The 19,229-nt window shown below is 36.2% G+C and overlaps 1 protein-coding gene across 11 annotated transcripts in view; it reads left to right on the top strand.

Annotated features, from left to right (window-relative positions):
* The window catches only part of KHDRBS2 (KH RNA binding domain containing, signal transduction associated 2), a 329,216-nt gene that overhangs the window by 34,070 nt on the left and 275,917 nt on the right, over positions 1-19,229 (top strand). The gene's annotated exons all lie outside the window — the stretch shown is intronic.

The raw sequence follows: 19,229 nt of genomic DNA, 5'->3' as shown, positions 1-19,229 counted from the left end.
TTGGAAGAAACCCACTAGGATTGTTGTGTACGATTTCTGGCTCCACATAGGACCACTCAAAAACTATAAGCATTGTCCAAACACTTCTTGAACTCTGACAGTTTAGGGTTGTGACCTCTGCGCTGGACAGTCTGTTCCGGTACCCAGCCACCCTCTGGTACAGAACCTTTTCTTATTCCCAACCTGACCCTTCCCAGGTGCAGCTTCTTGCCATTCCCTCAGGTCCTGTTGTGATCTCACTTGTGTGTGAGATATGTTCCCATTCCATCTGCTTCTTTGCACTGACTGGACAGGAAACTTAGATGCCTATTCTGTGATATTCACTGTCAGAGCTACCTACCAAAAAGTCAGACAAAGCAAGGCAGTCAGAATTAAAGAAGATCATTTTTCCATAATTCCCTCATTTTATGTAAGTGCTGTAACTATTGAGCTGTTGAAATAGAAGAACAGCAGTTGCTTTTATTGCATTACTTTCTTTTACCCATTCAGCCTTCAGCAAATAGTTAATCTGTGCCCATATTTCATTCCCAGTTTTGAAGCGTATAGATCTTTGACTTTTATTCAGTAAGTAGTTAATGAGTGTTGTAACGTATTCAGAGTGTAAAGACTACTGCTTTCTCCAGGGTGGACAGCTTGAGAAATGTTGACTTTTGGGCACTGGTTTGTGTTATTTCTGCATTCATAATAGTGCTGTAATCAGTAATGCTGCTAATGCCCCCAGAGCCAAGGGCAGAGCACTGTTCTAGCTTTGATAATAGCATTATTGGAGCCTGAGATGTTTAACCAACCTACTTCACAATTCTTTTTAACACACTTTGATGCACAGTTATTGCTGCGTTTCATCTGATTAAGTATAAAGCAAGAAAATAGAAGATATAGGAAAAAATAAATATTACTTTGGAATTCAAGATCTAAAGCTTCCATAACTGTATTGCTGTTAGTCATTTGTGCTAAAATCTGTTTGCCTTTATTAAACTTTTGTGACCAGTTTTAATTAAATTTTAGTTGTGTGTAGTGGGGGGTGGGTGGGGAGGAAATAATTATATTTCCTTACCTTTATTCTTCTGTTATTTTGCTACTCCTTAGAAAAGGGTAGTACTGGATTCATTATGTTTTAATAGCTTTTTCTTTGGGAAATATATTTTAATTTTATAACTGTAGTTTTGATTTTGGAAAAAAAAAAAAAAAAAAAAGTTATCAAGCTTCTGGAATATTTACATAGGTACAAAACAAGCTCTAAAAATAACCTAGTTTGTGGCATGTATGGAAGAGAAACAACAGAGCTGGGGCTGTGGGGGTAAAAAAAAAGAGAATTCCCTGATTCACTATTGTTGCTTCAGAAAGTTTGGGAGATGCTATTACTTCTGCTTATTAGGCTGTTAAAAGTTGCTTTGCCTCTCTAAATGAATACTTAGGGATACTATTTTATTGTCCAATAAATTCTTAAATTAGATGTTTCAAGCTTCCACAAAGTTCTGTGTTTTTTTTTTACTGTGGAGAAGCTGACTTTTTAATCTTCAGTTGCATTAATGTTTCACATTTGGATTTTTCAAGTGTGCATGTTATGAATGTATTTATTGAAGATAAAGTAACAGTATGTGCAATATATTACAGGAAACACAATGCAAACTTTAGATAAATAAAAAATTTCAGCAGCATAAAATAGTAAAAGTGTGTGCTATTACAGGAGAATAGGATACTTTGGAAAGTCATACCCCAGACTGAATCTGTCATGCTATTATAAGATTCCTTTGTCCAGCCTGATCTTTAAAATGCCAGATGATGGAGACTGTGCAACCTGTTGCCCTAGGTGCTGTGTCACTTTTTTAAAATAAATATTTATTCTCCAGTGTAGCTTTTCACAGACACCATCTCTGTTTAACCTACTGTCATTACCTCGCTCTGTTTCTTCTCAGTTGTGCATATTTGATTCCTCAAAGCTCAGCCCTCTCAGTTCAGCTTGGAAAGCTGTCCAATAAATGACTGCAAACACAAGGCATGCACCATTCAATTTTTTTCCAGCTTTTGTTTGGTGTGCATCATATTCTCAGATTGTGAACTCATTAAGAGGATAGTAAGGTATGTGTCCTTTCACTTGAATATCTGCTGATGAACATGTCTGATTGCAGTCATCAGTAAAAAAAGTTATGTGGGTTAGAGACACTCTTGGGATCCATAAAACATCCATAAAATAAATTGGTACTCTGTGATATATGTGATACTTTTCTCATATGTTCCATACAATTTAAAACAAATTCCCAATTAATTGCAGTATGATGAAATTGCAGTGCGTTGTATATAAAAATTAAGTTGACAACATCTATGGAAATTTAGGCTTCTTAGATAAAGAACTCAATCCAGTGCTGTTTTTCATCAGTAAAATTGGAATGATTTTTGGCTGCTGAGTTATCTCAACAGGGAATGGTAAAGTAGATATGTGGGTATGCATGAGTGTGAATGCAACACAACAGGAAAAGTGTGCAAAACAAGAACCGCATGGGTTTCTCATCTGGATAGTTATAATGAAATGAGAATATTTAATTGCTATGAACTGGAAAATAGAAAATGGCTGTTCCTTTGTCAGTGACTTTGTACCTGCCTAATGTATGACTCTTCATCTTGGAGCTATGGTGTGCATATTGTTGCAGTGGTGGAACTGGTAACAGCAGAGGGTAACAGCAGGGAGAGCTGCGTTGTGGCTGCTGTAGGTACTCCAGTTGTGGTACATTCTGATGCTCTCCTTGGTGCCTGTTTGTGATTTGTACCATGTGAAAGAGGAAGTTAACATTCCAAAGTGTTTCATTAAGGGTTATGAAGTTTTTGGATGTGAAGTGCACCCACGGTGTAAGACCGTAAGCAGAGCTTACTCTGCTTCTTACATCACCTGGCAATCCCTTTATGTGCACTGCTTCATGCATTTAGTTTTTCTCTAATCTTTGCCACGTTGTTTCACTGTTGTAACAGTGCCATGCTCTTTCAAACATCTGAATAGCAGCTACTTAAAATTTTATTTCCAATAATTTTTGTTCCATCATGTTTAATGCTTTTCTTTTTGTTCTCCTGAAGGAATGACAGAGATCCTCTTATTTACATAATTTCATATGAGTAAAATAAACACATCATGGAGGAGGATCCAGGCATTAGAATGTATCGCTGGTTTAATTACTGCTTTAACAGTCTAATCAAAATACAGTAACTGCTTATTTTTATTTCAGTTGTAATAGTTGTAATACTACAGTTTGTGTTGGTGCTCATTAGTAATACAATGAAATCAGTAGCTGCATGTATCAACTCCTATCTTATTTTAATTTCTCACCCTTCTAGTCACCCATAGTCCTGGGTCAAGAGCTTTTCTTCATCCCGCATTTAGTGAGTTGTCAGCATTCCTGCTCTTCACCTGGAATCAGTATCAAGGAGAGGGAATTTTGTCACTTATATTGAGTTTTCTCAGGGTTATTTTTATCTATTTCAGCCTAATTTTTTGAAATCGATTATAAGTTACACTTTTTTTTTTTTTTTTTCTTGTATTTATTTTTGGGAAGGAGAACTGCACAAGTGAAGACTAAGGAGGAGTTAAGCTTAAAAAAAGAAAGAAAGGTGATAATCAGACAGCTAATATATGCTCAAAATCTAAGGCCAAGCACCTGTTCCCTCATTAATTTTGCTTTTAGCTAGGAGAAGCTAGGTAAGAGTTACCGATCCTTGACCATCTTGGAGCAAAGGTTTTTGAACACTTCTAAAAATATATTTCTATAATTTATTTGTTATAATTTATTTTAATAATTATGTACATATTTTTCAGGAATGATTAGCAAATTATATAAATTTGCTATATATATAAATTATGTGGACCAGTTCAGACAAAGTCACTGTTTTGAGAATGGTGACAGAGCAAGCAGGGTCTAAGGTATTTGAACTAGAGTCTGATGAAATTGAGACCTATGGACTGTCAGGGAGAATGTGGCACATGGCTCAGTAGTACTGCTCTCCGGGTAGGACTGAAACAAAAATAATTCCATAAGAACAAGGCTGATTATTGGGAGGTTGGAAAAAGAATACTGTTCAAGATCTACCAGTTTTTGAGGGTATAAAATGGAGATGTTTTAAAAGCATACTCAAATTAAAAGACAAAAAATCAAGGTACAGAAGATACTTCCATGTAACTGGACTAGTTTTTGCTATGATCGTGTTGGCTTCATTGTGCTGTGACTACTATGATGGTGTGCTCAGCTCTTGTGCCTCGTCTTTACAGAATCTTCTATCACTGTTCAAATGAGGGACTAGTATCTGTTGTGAGGTTTCTTTCTTCTTTCTGCATCACTCATTATTTAATCTATTCTGGGCTATTACAAACATAACACAGTGCAGAATAATTCATAGCATTGACTATAAAATTAACTACTATGTTTACATGATTTTTTTTGCAGTTTATTTATGCATCTTGCCTAGCTAATTGTTAGATTAGACTATTAAAATGTTTACTTGTGCTTTCTGAACTTGTGTCTTTACAATTCTGGCCCTAACACAATTACTATAAATAAATATCTTGCTTTAAACAACAACAAAGAAGATCATTACCTTGGGAGTTTATTTTCCAGTTGAATCTAGAATTCAGCTTTAACTTAACCTGAGCATATAGTACTCATCTTTCCTTCTTTAGTTCTGTGTTAACTCCTGCATGATGAGCATCTGAGTTTATTTATATTGCCCAATGATTGTTATATAAAGTTATAGGTGTTGTTTAAGGTGATTCTAGGACAAAGATTTGATTTCTTAGTAGAAGTACTTCAGAACACTGGGTGACTTACTGAAAGATACTTATTTTTATTAGGAAGCCAAACTTCCATTGCTTTTGACTTTCTACTGTGTTGAAAAATTTAAAAAAGCAATAAGTATTTTGCACCAGCTGTGTGGGGTAAAGAAGGTCGTTGTATTGCTAGTGAGTGGTAAAGCTCAACACTAACTTGAGCCAGACCTAAACACTCAGGAGGCACCCAGCCCTTACATGTAAGCAGTCATGGTTGCACGGATATAAAAGGCTCTAAGCACCTACATTGAAGTTCTTTTGTTCTGTACCAGGGAAGGAGTCTGCATCTCTTCCGCCACACCCACAAGAGCATTTGATGCCCTCTTGCAACAATGCTGTACCCCTGATACCTGATGTTCTATAAAATAGTTTGAGAAATGCAATAATTGTCATTAATGATTTAGAGTTACATCTATATTATGGTTATTTCTTCAGTGTTTTTGCCTGCTCTTAGTAAGTATACAACATACTTATCTGCTATCTGGAAGATGGATGTGAGCATGAAAAAATATGCCTGAGCTATAATAAAAGTAGTGACTTTATTTAATAGAACACAGCTATTAACATTCTGTTATGAGAAAGTTTGGCTTTCAACCATCTGTTTTTATGCCTTAATTCATACATGGAAGAAACTTTATAAATTTAAGAATAGCTTTTGCTGGCATTGCATAATGTGGTGATCTATTAATATTTATCACTTGCTAATGATGTATGAGTTTGATCTCCAGTCCAGACTAGAGAATGTCAAACTGCTTTTACTTCTACAGTATATATAAAGTCCATTCAGGACACTACCCATGTCCAGGAATCTCGAGAGAGAACACTGGTTCATTTTTCTTGCCTTAGATGCAGGTGAGCAATGTAGGATTAGTCTTTCTAATCTGTTTATCCAGCTTGTTTTCTCCTGTTCACTCTTTTCTTCCACATAGTTCTCTGGATGACAGCTTAAATCTGCCTTATTTGTATTCCTTCACAAAGCTTTTGAAATAGCCTTTTTAGTGACTGTTGTCCTTCCTTTAAGTTTCACCAGTGACTCTTTCTTCTTTTTATGTCAAACAGGATATATGTTTCTGTCTTTGGTTCTCTTCAGCATGTCCTCTGATCTGTTATCCCAAGCAGCCATTCATCATTCACTGTTGAGATGTCATCTCCCCACTACGATCTGCCTGCCAAGCTTCATCACCCTTGTCACAGATTCTAAAGGAACTGTTTTCATGCTTTCTCATATGGCCGCCCTCCATGTTAATACCCGTTTCCTATAATGTTAGTTAATTATGTGTGTAGCAGTTGGTATGTTATGTATATTATGCATATTTAATATTAAAGTTCTAAGAACATTATGCACTAGACCCTTTTTAAAGGATGTGCCTTGCAGTATAGATTTTCATTCTTAATGCTTCTTTGAATGGGGTCCAGGATCATGTAAGTGCCTCAGAGAAAAAAATCTCGTTTAAGAAAAGATTTTCTGATCACATTTTCATGTTGCTAGTGATCTCATTTTGTTTGCTTGTGTAATGTTTGCATTGTTTATGTAGCCCCTTAAGGGTGGGATGAAATTCCTTTACAAGTCACAATGCCATTACCTCATCCTTCTGCAAGTACTTTCTCAGCTGTCACCACCAGCCCTTCACTGCCACTGAGCACTGCAACATGACAGGGTGGCAAGCTGAGATTTCCCCTAGTACACAAAAAAGGTTGTTTTACTGTAACTGCAAATTCCCATTCCCCACATCAACATCTTGGTTTTTTGTTCTCCTTATGTGTCTTACTTAATAACTTGCTGGGAAGTTATCAGGAGTGGATTTGCCTGACCTATTTAGTGGGGATTTTCATATGGTAGTTACTGGAATGGGGACTAGGTTTTTGTCTGTGCTCAAGCTTAAAAATACCTGTGAGCAGCTTTGTCCTTTGGGGTTCGTTGATAATAATGAAACCTTTTCAGAGGTTTATTATACTTTGTATGATACTTCATGTTATGTTTTCTGAACCCAGACTTCATATAGTTGAGTTAGATGCATACCCTATTAGGTACTTATATTCTTTCAGAAGTGTGTCTCTTATGTGCCAATGCTGTATCAGTTTGAATTTAGGCTTAAGGTTAGTGTTTAATGTCAACATAAACAAAGTTCTGGTGTCACGGGTTACCTAGATTTACCTGTATCCGTGACAGGGCAGCCGCCCCGTAGGGCCTCCCCTCCCTCCCCTCCCGGGGCCCCGGAAAGGAAGGGAAAATAAAACAGTGGCAGCAATCTAAGGAGGAAAACTTATTTTACTAAATATGATATCGGAGTACAATGATTGAGGCTAATAAATCGAACAAAACAGAGAGAGAGAGTCCCCGAAAACCGAGAGGCCTACTGTGAAGTCTAGGCGACACGGCAGGAATGCTTCTCAATCCCTGAGAGTCCGAGAGAGAGAGAGTTCCAGCCTGGGAGTGAGATTATATATGTCCTCCTCCCATGACTTATCTCTGGCTGCGGTGTCCTCTGGGATATGTAGTTCTTCTCCGAGAGCTGAGCACCCGGGATACTACCATTCTACGGAACTGGAGTATGGATGATCCATACTGCACATGATGTTATGATGTGGAATATTGACAGCAGCACCACAAAACTATGACATCTGGTCACTGAAACATCTTGTGTGTTTTTCTAACAAAGAGAAACAAGAAATAGAAGATATAATTTTGATAATTGCATAGAGGCATTGTGCACCATGTGGCAAGTGTATTCAGGATCCAGATATCCATTTATCACTGGATAGAATTTGGTGTTCAGGAAATAAAAGGCATTCTTTCTGCCACACAAGAGTTAAATGTTAACGTTAAAAAAAGGATTTCAGTTTTACACGAGTTGTTTGTGAGCAGAGATCATCAACGGTAGAAGAAAAATACTTTTAACATGTGGAAGGTTTGTTGCCTCAAGTTCTTTGTGTGAGAACGGTGTAAAGGTGGAGAATAGTCCTTTCCTTTCTTCAAAGTATATCACTGAAGAATGTAGTTGGTGTTGATTGTTTAGATACCATTGTTTGGTTGGAATTTTGCATAACAGGAAAAGCAGTAAAGCAAGGAAGAGAGTAAATTAATGTGGATTCACTGAAAACAAGTCTTTTATTTTCCTTGGCTTATTTCCATCGCTTTCCTAATGGTACTTGAAGAGAATATTTCTCAGTCGGAGTATATTTAATGAAATCGCATCTCCAGAGAGCCCTTTCATCCTACAAATGTGTCTGCGTTGGCACAGTGATGAGAATCACATACCAGGAACGTGGTAGTTCCAGGATGTATATGTTAGTGCTAATCTGCTTTTATATGTCTTTTAATTTAGGGCTTTTGCAGCAGGTTTTATGTTTATGCCTTTGGCATACAGTTGTTAGGACTGCTGTCACACGAATACAAGTCTGCTACGCTTCCACGATGTCTTTTGTTTACTTCATTCTGCACTACTTATGACTTGGTTGTGTCAGCTAAGTGCTTCCACTGACTTTTACATGTAGCTTTCTCTGACAATTCCTCTTTAATAAAAGCAGCCTAATTTCTTGTGAAACATTTATTTTTAAAAACTTTAGAATTTGTCTTTATGAAATGTTTTCCATATAGTATGAGGATGGGAAGATTAATATAGGAAAATAAACAAAACCCAAAATATGGCATACATCATGAAGTCAGATCTGCATATTTTCCTTTTGGCAGATGGCCAGACAACTGCTTAGTTATGACAAGTAATATTGTTCCAAGGATTTCAGTTAACTACATGAATAATTATATCATTATTCTTGTGCGCATTTGAGTCTGTTTTTGAATTATAACAATATCCTAGCCTTTAATTTGTGTACTGCAGTTTTAATTGGTAAAGATGTTGGCTGTTGCAGCACACGTCTTCTGGAATATGTGGATTAATGCAGGTTGAGCCACTGGAGTGTTAATGCTAGCAGCATCAATTTCTAGGCAGGAAAGCTAGGAAGCAACACAGAAAGTATAACATATTATTTATATTATGTCTGAAAAGATGATTTTTTGCTTTTTAGTGTGTAATTTGAAGAACATTAATGAGTTGAAAGCATTTTTTTTGTTTGGTTACAAACTGCTTTTTTCCTGCACTGTTCTGAACTACTGGTAGCTAGATATGTGGACATAAAGATGAAATAACATTTTTCAAAAGCTGAAAATGATTCAATGGAAAATTCCTTTCTTGTCTTTTTGTATAATCTCAGTTGTACAAATATTTTGAAGTAGAATATTACTATTATCTGAATTACTGAGCCAGTCTAGTTCTTTGTCTTGACCCTACTTGACCTCAGTGCGTTGGACTTTCTAGGATTCCCTAGCAAATGCCATACTGGCATTTAGCATGTAATGCATGTTTAGACTACAGTTAAATGAAGAATATTATTTGACATAATTGATTCTCTTTAGTTTTATCCTTGGAAGTTTCCTTGCAGGAGATGACCTTCATGCATTCATTCTTTTGGTTTTCCATGCTTTCCTTTAATAAGCATTGCTTCTTTGCAGTAACATTAACCAGATAGTGTCCTTCAGGACTATTTCTCTCCTCTAAATTACTAAAATGTATCTGTTTCTGATCAATGCAAGCATAATCTATGTCTTAAAAAATTATATAAAAATATACCTTGAAATAATTTTTATGTAGGGGTGTGTGTGTGGATACATATGAGGGCTGCTCTGAAAGTATTTTATTATGATGGCCCACAGAGTCATACCACAGTGTTGATGGTATTGCAAGGAGGTTGAACCTTCCCACCAATATTCCATTACATTTTGTTGCTTTGTGCTAAGTGGCAGCAGAAGGGCAGCCTGACAAAATGATGTCTGACATGGAAGTGCATATGAAGCAAAGGTGTGTCATTGAGTTCCTCCACATGGCAAAAATTGCACCCATTGGCATTCATCAATGTTTGCTGAATGTTCATAGAGAACAAAGTGTGGATGTGAGTGCCCTGAGGCAGTGGGTGGTGCATTTCAACAATGGCAACAGCAACAGTGGGTTATCTCCACTGGTGCAGATTTTGATGGGGCATGCAGGCTTTTGTTGATCACTGATGAAAATGCATAGGTAATGGTGGTGACTGTGTTGAAAAGTAGTACTTTGTTCTATTAAGTAGTGTCGTGCTTTTCTTTGTATCTGTTGTAGTTCCCATGGAAATAAATAGTAGGCATTGTATGTGGAGTGACCTGCATACATAAATTCTAATGTAAATATATAAAAATGGCATAATGTTTCGTATTGAGTACAAAGTATGCTTAATGAGTGAGAAGGTCTGCCTTTTGCACATTTTTTTCCATCTCTCATTCAGAAACAGTTCTCTTTATCCTTTCTATTTAATATCTGTGCTTGCTCTCCACCTCAGGCGTTGCCTTTGGATTTGTTCTCTTGATTTCTTGTGTCCTTCCCAATAACTCGCTGACTTCAAACAGAAGACTGATAAAGTGTGACATGAACTTTTGCCTTTCTTCTCTCTTTTGTGGATTCTGCCATCTCTTCTTATCTGCTTCTTACTTTCTTGAATGTCTCAACCATCTCTTGACACCTCTCTTTCCAAATTCCTGTATTACTTGCCTCTGTCTTCTAGCTTTATCCTGGATTTCTGCTTTTCCAGAAACTTGTTACAGTGAAAAACATATCTACAAGCTGTCTAATATAACTTCTTTTATGGTAATTTGCTAGCTGTCGGAGTGCTTCATTTTACTTTCCAGAACTGAACCTAATAGAACTCTAACAGAACTGACACTGAAAAACTTTTCATCCAAGAGAGAAATTGAGAAGGATTCTGAGAACTAGAAGATCATAATGAAAATATTTTTGTCTTCTCTATCCTATGACTCTTTAAAAAACAAACAAAAAAACTTGGTTATTTTTCTTTTTAAAAATTTCACACTTTTTGTTGTTATAGATGCATCAACAGGCCCATATGCATCCTTATAATGTTCTTCTAAGTACTTCTAAAATGGTTGTTAATATTCTCAGTCACCCAGATGGGCAGCCATGAAGCTGGATCTGCAAGAATACACATGCTCCTCATGATTATCAGCAATTCTCACTCACTGCTGGATGCTTTCTGATTGAAACAAGATCTTTTTTTCATTTCTCCATAAAATTGAAATGATGCATCTGTCAGCCCTGCCAGCTGTCACTTGTGGCATCCAGCCTATAACAAAGGGAAGGCTATGTAATTTTCATCAGCAGTTTGAGAATATGCTACATCTATGTAGACCTACTGGGGTAGTTTTTTCTAAAAATGTTTACAATCTACTGCAAAAATGAAAGCTTCTATGAAAATGTTGAATTTCTCATTGCCTACACATTGAATTTCAGTTCTTGCATTGGGCTGAGCACAAATTGAAATGTTCTGCAGTGGAACAGATTGTCTTGCAACACGGTGTTCCCCTGGACGTTTTTTTCTTCAAGAATGTGCCCTTGGCATTCTCTGAACTCAAGAGGCTCTTTCCTGTGCTGATCAAGGCAGCTGACAAACTCTTCAGCATGCTTGAATCAATATGGGTTTGACTGAAGTTTTTTTGCTGTACTCCATGCATTCTTAGGAATGGTAGCAGATTGACAGCTGTTTCTTTTTGTTGGCTGCTGGGATCATCAGTGGCAGATGCGTAACTAGATGAAAGGTTTGTTAGTTTTAAACTTAATAGGCAGCAAAATGAGCAATTTCCCCCAACATTTTCATTGTGAATTGTATTCTGTTTTTATTAAATATTTCATTATATGAAATCTATAGTAGTATGAGTCATTTCATCTGGGCACAGTTAATTAGAATGTTTGCCATGAAGCAGGATGGTTTTCAAATCTGGCCAGCCTTAAAGAACTTGCTGCTGTTTAACCTGTGTGCTGGGGAAAGAAAAATCTCTCAGTAGGACTAATTTGTTTAACTGATAATGAACAGTAATAGTGAGATAATTCACCAAGATGACTTACGGAGTGGAAGAGACAGGAAGGAAGAGAAAGATGTTAACAGGCATACAAGTTTAGTGAGCATTTTTCATTAGCTTGACAAGTCTAAGCATGGCAGTTGTTCTTTTATTCACATTCACTATTGAAGGCTTACCTGCCAGAGAATTTTTCTAGAGGAAAGAATTGCTTCAAAAGAAAAGCAGGTCATATTGTTAGACTTATATGTGTACCTTCTGGATATCAAAATGAAGCATTCAATTGATGAAAAAGGCTGAGAAATGTATTCTGCTTTTTACACAGTACTTATTCTGACAGGTAGAAAACAACTGCTTATGCTAACCTTCAAGTCAACCAAAACATCTTCTGACTTCACCTAGGTAGGTGAGAGATCTAAGAGGAGTCTGGGATATAAGCAATGCATAGAGCAGAGAAAGTATAATTGAGAGAGAAATATACTGGTCACAAATACAGAGGAAACAGAAATTCATTACTTCTTTCCTTTTACTGTATACTTCGGTAGTGACAATAAGGAAAAAGAAGCAGTGCCGGAGATCAGACACTTGGGGAAGAGTCATAACAGACTTTGGGAAAACTGCATCTGCCACATTGCTGAAGCCCATCATTTCCACGCTCATGCTACAGTGGAAGTTGCACAGTGCTTGAGGAGTAAATTAAATTACTGTGGTGTCTGGCATGGAATTTTATGCCACCTTTTAGAAATGCTGCATTCTATGATTTGCCTTGAAAATAATCAACTTGAAGTTGACACTGTGGAAAGTCATACTTAGGAGGCGAAAATATATTTGGGTTTGTTGTATGTTGCTGATATGATTTCAGCATTTCATAGTGAAGCTGAGAATCTGAAATACATCCATGGATTTTTGGCAGGTTGAAGAATGATCACCAGTCACTGAGTTCCAGCATGGGTACTTTAAGCATGCTGGAGTCTGAATTGTAACTCCTAGGTCTCATCCATGGGTATCTACTTGTATAAGAGCTCAGTATCAACAAAGGTTCAAGAATATTTATATAAAGTATGCAGTTGTGCAGATTCCTTAGAAGCAGATTTCACTGCCGGTGTGGACTTCTCATGTTGTTCACAGTGTATCCTGTCACTGTTCTTGTTTCCTCTTGATTCATTTTCTTCTAACTATTTTATTTTAATGAGTTTATTTGTGATGTGTGTATTCTTGGCACCTATGCTCTCTGGTTAGTGCAGCAGCTGACATGTATCTTAACATTTAATGTTTCTTTATTTAAGTAAGAAGCAAAGAACTAAGTTGAGCAAAAAAGAAGAGAGTGATTCAGTGATTCCCATCACTGAATTTTGTGCCATGCATGCATTCTACTCATATTATTTGAAAGCATTATTTTGGGCCCCTTTCTTCTCTCTGACAAGATAACAGCCTTTCATGGTTAGCAGTGATGAAGTAGGTTGCAGTCAGGTTCACACAGGGTTTCTTTACCTTCTTAAAATTTATTCCTATAAACAGAGTTGGAAAGATTGAAGGATATTTTCAGAAAATGAAACAAGTCTCCTTGAAGTTGCACGTTATAATTTATTGCTTTGGCCTCTACAAGAAAAACAAGTATTCTTAAGGCAAGGTGACAAGCCTATGAAAAACATGCATCTTGTTTACTACTATGTGAGGTTGTAATACCACTCTAGGATGAATTTTAATTTCCCATGTCATATAGCCTGGTGTAATGAAATCACACTACCTGGTGCTAATGTGTTTTCTATGAAAAATAGTTATCTTGCTTGCTATTTTGTTTTCTGCAATTGCTATAGAGAATTCTATTCCCCGGCAAGACTTAGATTTCTTCATTTTTGTTGAACAGATTATATTAAATGAGAAGAATGTCTCAAATCTTGCCTCAGTTCCACATGTTCTTTAACATGTTGACAAATGGCAACCAAGAACACCCAATGTCACTTACCTAAAACGAGTGTGTAGCTGCTAATCCTGTATCTGCTACAAATAGCACTTGCTTCTTGTAGGGTGATAACTACACTAGTTTTTAAGACCTTACATTGTGGTTTCAAAGACGTGCAGTGGCCCAAATTTTGGCACTTTACCAATTGTTATCCCTCTGACCATGTCTGCAAGTAGGTATTTCATCAGTTAATTCATAGGGAGATGGCTTGATACGTAGTATAGGCGAGGAAAATCTAACATGGTTATGAGCATATTCTGTCTAGTTCCATAAAAATTCCACAGAAGAACACAGAGATAGGACCTATATATATACAATAATATTGTATATATTATTACATGTTAAAGTGTTAAAGTTATTAGATGATTCCTTGATTTTTCACAACATATTAAGAAATATGTGAGTTTATGTAGCTGACCTGGCCATATGTTTTTAGCTTTTGTTGACAATTTCTCCTGGAGAAAAACACAGTACTGTGTGTTAGATGGTAAAATCATAGAATTGTTTGAGTTGGAAGGGACTTTTAAAGGGCATCTCATCCAACTCCTCTGCGATGAACAGCAACCCCTAAAGTAAGATAACCCAGCCTGACCATGAATGTCTCCAAGGATTAGGCATCCACCATCTGCCTTTATACTAGTGGATAACATGAACTTTTGGAAGACTCACAGAATTCTGGAAACATCTAGCAAACCTCTGAATCTCTTAAGAATTAATCTCCTCAAAAAACAAACAAGCAAACAAAAACCACAACAAACACACACACGCACACATAAAACCACATAACACAGCAATCTTGAACATATCTGTGGTCTATTAATAAGTGCCAGGATTTAGCTTTCTTGTAAATGTAACTAGATTGAGATAGAACAATGTATATTTAAGACAGTGTATCTTTGCAGATAGGTAGGTATATATGATCATGTAAACAAGCACTAAATTTTTTGTTTCCCTCATTCATTTTTTTAACCAGTTATGAATAAAGTATATATATATATATGATTATTTGTTTTAGACTGTACAGTAGTCAGAGACGCTGTTTTGTATTTTCTGACAGAAACATGTTAGGAAGCTATGGTATTTTTTTGAGACATTCCAGAACATCTTCTATCTCTTAGTAATTCATCAGGCTCTTCTGAAGTGAATTTCAGTTTTCTTGTCACTGTTTCGGATGCAGTCAACTTTCTGACCTCAAGATCTGTGGTCACATCCTAGATGTAAACTTCTGTTCTAAGGTGTGTAGACTCCTTTCACATAATTCAGTAATTATTGTGAGCATAGGTTTTTAGTTCATTATTGCACTTTTGACTGGAGAAGAAGAGAGGCTGGAGAGAAGCCTGTGCCACAAGCAGATCTTTAATCAGTTCTTTAGTAAGTTACATTTATTCATAAGTTTCAATACAGTGTACTTTCAGATGTCAGTCTTACTCTATAGCTATTCTATCTCACAGTACAGAAAAAACCTGAAATGGCTAAATAAGACAAGGAGGAAAAACAAACAAACAAAAAACAAACAAAACAAAACAAAACAAAAAAACAACAACAGAACAAAACAAACAAACAAAAAAAGCCTGCTGTTCAGTTCTCACTCTGAGAACAGAATAAGAGATGTTTTATCACTAGTAAGTTCTAGGACTGAGGAAGAAAAAGAAAAGCTTTCCTCCTTTGTGGCTAATGTGAAGAGACAGAATAATTCCATCTATATAGAGTACCTCAAGAATAACTTCAGCTTTCAGGTGGGGAGATATAACTAATGAATATCTCACTGAGGAACTTGCTGGTGACTTCGCCAATCAATTCATCTTTCACCCTATGTTTCTCTGTTCTGCACTGTACAATATGTAACACAGCATTGATGTTTTCTCTTTAGATTAATCCAGGAGAGCACTTGAGCATGTCTTAAAGTGCATTGTTGGATGGACTTTAACACAGTAGCAGATACAAAAGTCTTTGTTGACAAATAAATGCTTTTTCTTTCTGAAACATCACAGAAATCGAGTTTTCTAAGATGTTAAATCCAAGGATGCCTAAGGATGTGTTCAGAAATAACATGCTCTTGATGTTTTGTGGTGGCTTTTGCTTTCTTTTGTGCTCTGGTCTGGATAAATCTTCCTGCTCTGCATTTCCTATTTTTATGAGTAGCCTCATATTAAAGAAAATTCAAATTCAAGAAAAAAAAAATACCCTCACAGTTTTCAGGTTGGTTTTTCATCTACCTAGCACATTTATTATACTACCTTAGTTGCTCTGAAGGTAAGAGGGAAGACTAGAGAGCTGTGCTGAGTTCAGTAACTTAATGAACTACACAGTAGTTCTAGCAATGCAACAGTGGACAACATCAAACCTTCATCCTAGTATATGCAAGGTAGCTCTACTAGGAAAGAGAGATTTGATTTCAAATATACTTAATATACATTTGAATGGTCTTTAAAATTTCACCTAGTGAAATGTCACTGTTGTAGTTGTTTTAGTCATTTTACTAAGAATATTCTCTACAAAGCAATAAGGAAATAAGTATCTTTTAACTGACATTGCTGTGACTAATTGCATGAGATACTATATTTCAGTAGGTTGAATGTGCATCCTTGATCATTTGTTTATACATCATACCCTGCTGCTGATCTTGAGTGATTGTTGTTTATTACCATTTTTACTGAGGAGACAAAGGCTCCATCAGTTTGACTGTGTATGCAATGGGTAAATTTCATCATAAATGCTTTTTTTTTTTTTTTTTTTTTTAAGCGATTACAGTTGATATGTATCTAGAATTACATGGAATAGTGTAGTGATGAATTAGCTGGCAATCAAGCTAGAACTATTTGGCAATCAGAATTAATTTTCTCCCTAGCAGTCTGTGTGCCTGAGCAGAAAGTGTTCAGATACTTATCAGTATGTGATATTTCTACCTGTAAAATTTTCTAGTAATTTAACACTATTAATATTCTCCTTAAAGCTTTTCTAATTTATCCTGATCTAACCATAGATCAATGGGTAGATAAAGTAGTTATTTGTATTTCTACTGATAAGATAATCTAGAGACACCTTTGGTGTATCTCTGCAAGTTGCTGAGAGCTCTATTTGCTCTCTTTCAAGAGCTCTCAAACTGTTAACCAGGCAGTTAAAATCAGTTGTCCATAGGAAGAGATGGGTAGGAAAACTTAAATTCAGTTCTACTCAGTCTTTTCTTGGTTTTATTTTCTCCTCCTTTGGTTTCATGATAATTATGTTTGTTTTTTTAATCAGTTAGAAATGTCTTTAGATGTTTAAATTCTCTATATCATTACCTTTTATTAAGAAACTTCTGAAGGATATGGGATTTATGTTATCTTCCTGACTGTCTCTAACTTTGTCTGCAATAACATTTAAATATTTGGGGCAAGTTCAAGCAAATTTGACAGACATGTATGTAAGTGGTATTACATTTGTAGTATCTCCCTGAGTCATTCCTACAAGCTGTGTCAGTGAATGAATATGTGTAACTACAGTGGAGGACTATTTCCAACAGGTGCATGTAGTTCTGGGTGAATGGAGTGAGCCAATGGGTAATTTTCAGAGCCTGTGGCTGGTTGTGCTGTCTTGATAACCCCTTTCTTGTTAGCTGCAAAACTGTTTACTTTTGAATAGCCTGTCTTTTGGGAAGGTAGATTTCCTTTTTGCAACAGGAAATCTCTTAGGATTTTCTATTCTGACAGATTAATTTCACTGTAATTTGTTCAATTGTATTATTAAATTGTGGGTTTTTTTGTTCCTCCTCTCCCCCCCCCCCTCCCCCCCCCCCAAAAAAAAAAAAAAAAAAAAATCCAGAAATCCAGTAGCCCTGCTTTCAGTTACAACTGAAACAGCTTAGATAGCTTTTTATGAGTCTTCATGTGTTTAAAAATACTCGGGGATGTTGTGCAATTTTAACTATGTTTTAGGCATTCGAGGTTCTAACTGTGTGATTTTTTTAATAAGGGAAGCTCTTTTAAAGATGGAGATGTCAGTGATTTTGGACTTGGTATTTTTTACTGGTGTATTCTTTCTCTTTCAGTACAGACATTCTTCCATTCACTTAATGAGATGCGCATGATGAAAATGTGTACTTACAGAGTGTTAGGTAATATTGTTATGTGTATTACTGCATGCAGAAAAGAGGCTGGTGAAATTCTCACTCTGGAATCGCTCCTATTAATGGTGACAGATCATTTTTTAAAAGCCAAGACCTTGTAACAGCAGGTCATGCTTCTTTACTGGAGTAATGCTAGTGCAGCAAACATAGGAATCCCCATAGGTAAGGTGCAAGGTACACTTTCAGAAATCCTTTCAGGGGGAGGCAAATGTTGACAGCAGAGAAAGGGATGTGTAGATTTCATTTTTTGGTAGGTTGGACAGGCTGACAAGAAGTACATTATTTTTTGATGAGTTTTGACATGACTTTAAGCATAGCAAAAGAATGTTTTTACCGTGAGATGCCTAATTTTAATGGAAAAACCATATTCATTACAAAAGTTTTGCAATAGGTGTCAAACATGTTGAAGTGAACTATAATCAACGATTTTTGTTGGCACTCTTAAGATTAAAGCAAGTAGTTTTGAAAAAGAAAGAGCTACTCAGTCAGCTATTCTAGTTTATGCCAAATCATGAGAAAAAGGGGAAAAAAGTTCTTTCCTTCAAAAACTGAACAGGGTGACACTTCTTCCAGAATTTTGCAGCTCCAGATCTGGAGAGAACTGAAAATCAATTTTCATGGGAATAAAAAAAAAACTAAACACTGTTAGAAATGCCTTTTTTCTCTGGCACTTTCCTGAGTTGTGACCTGTTTTGCATAACTGTGATATTCACGTTCTCTTCTAATTAAGAGAGATAAGATACAAGTGTATTATACAGAAGAAAGTGCAACAGTACTGTTAAAGATGAAAGGCAAGAATGAAGTGTGCTGGGGAATTGACAGGTACTGTAGGAGGTAATTGAATAGTTATCTGTCACCCTGCTTAATTCAGTTAACTCAGAGCAGAAGTGGGTGGAAAATATGTGAAGATTATTTTCAAGGAATGCTGCTTTCTCTCTTGTAGCCTAGGATAAGTGTTCTTGAAAATGTTCTGTTGGGTTCCTTGTTTTTATTCTTGCTGGAGAATGCTGATGCTTCTGGATCTTCATTTGTTATTGCACTCAAAATCCTATACTAAACACTTATTTTTGTAAATATAAATTGGTTGAATTCATGAAAATAAACTCAAAGTTCTGAAGTCCAAAGATGTGTTATCTTTTTCCAGTGTGTGTTATATGTGACCAGAAGTTTCCCAGCTGGGTGAGAAGTCACAATTTATAAGTGATAAAACCTTTTTCACCTGGAGCAGTTTGATTCTGGTCCTCATTTTTTTCACGATAGAATGCTACAGTGTTTATCATAGTCCTCGTCATGGAATGACATGAGGAGTATACAGAATAGAGAGAAACTTTAGTTAAATAGAAAAAATTAATATGTTTTGTCTTAGTCCAGTAATAAAGCTATTTTATCACTCTGTCTTTTGAGAAAGCTCTTCCCACCAGTGCTACTTGAAAGTAATAATGATCTTTGTAAATCA

This window comes from Excalfactoria chinensis, chromosome 3, assembly GCF_039878825.1.
Source record: "Excalfactoria chinensis isolate bCotChi1 chromosome 3, bCotChi1.hap2, whole genome shotgun sequence".
NCBI classification, from domain to species: Eukaryota; Metazoa; Chordata; class Aves; order Galliformes; family Phasianidae; genus Excalfactoria; species Excalfactoria chinensis.
The sequence above is the reverse complement of the archived record's forward strand: the minus strand, read 5'-3'. Positions and strand labels throughout refer to the sequence as shown.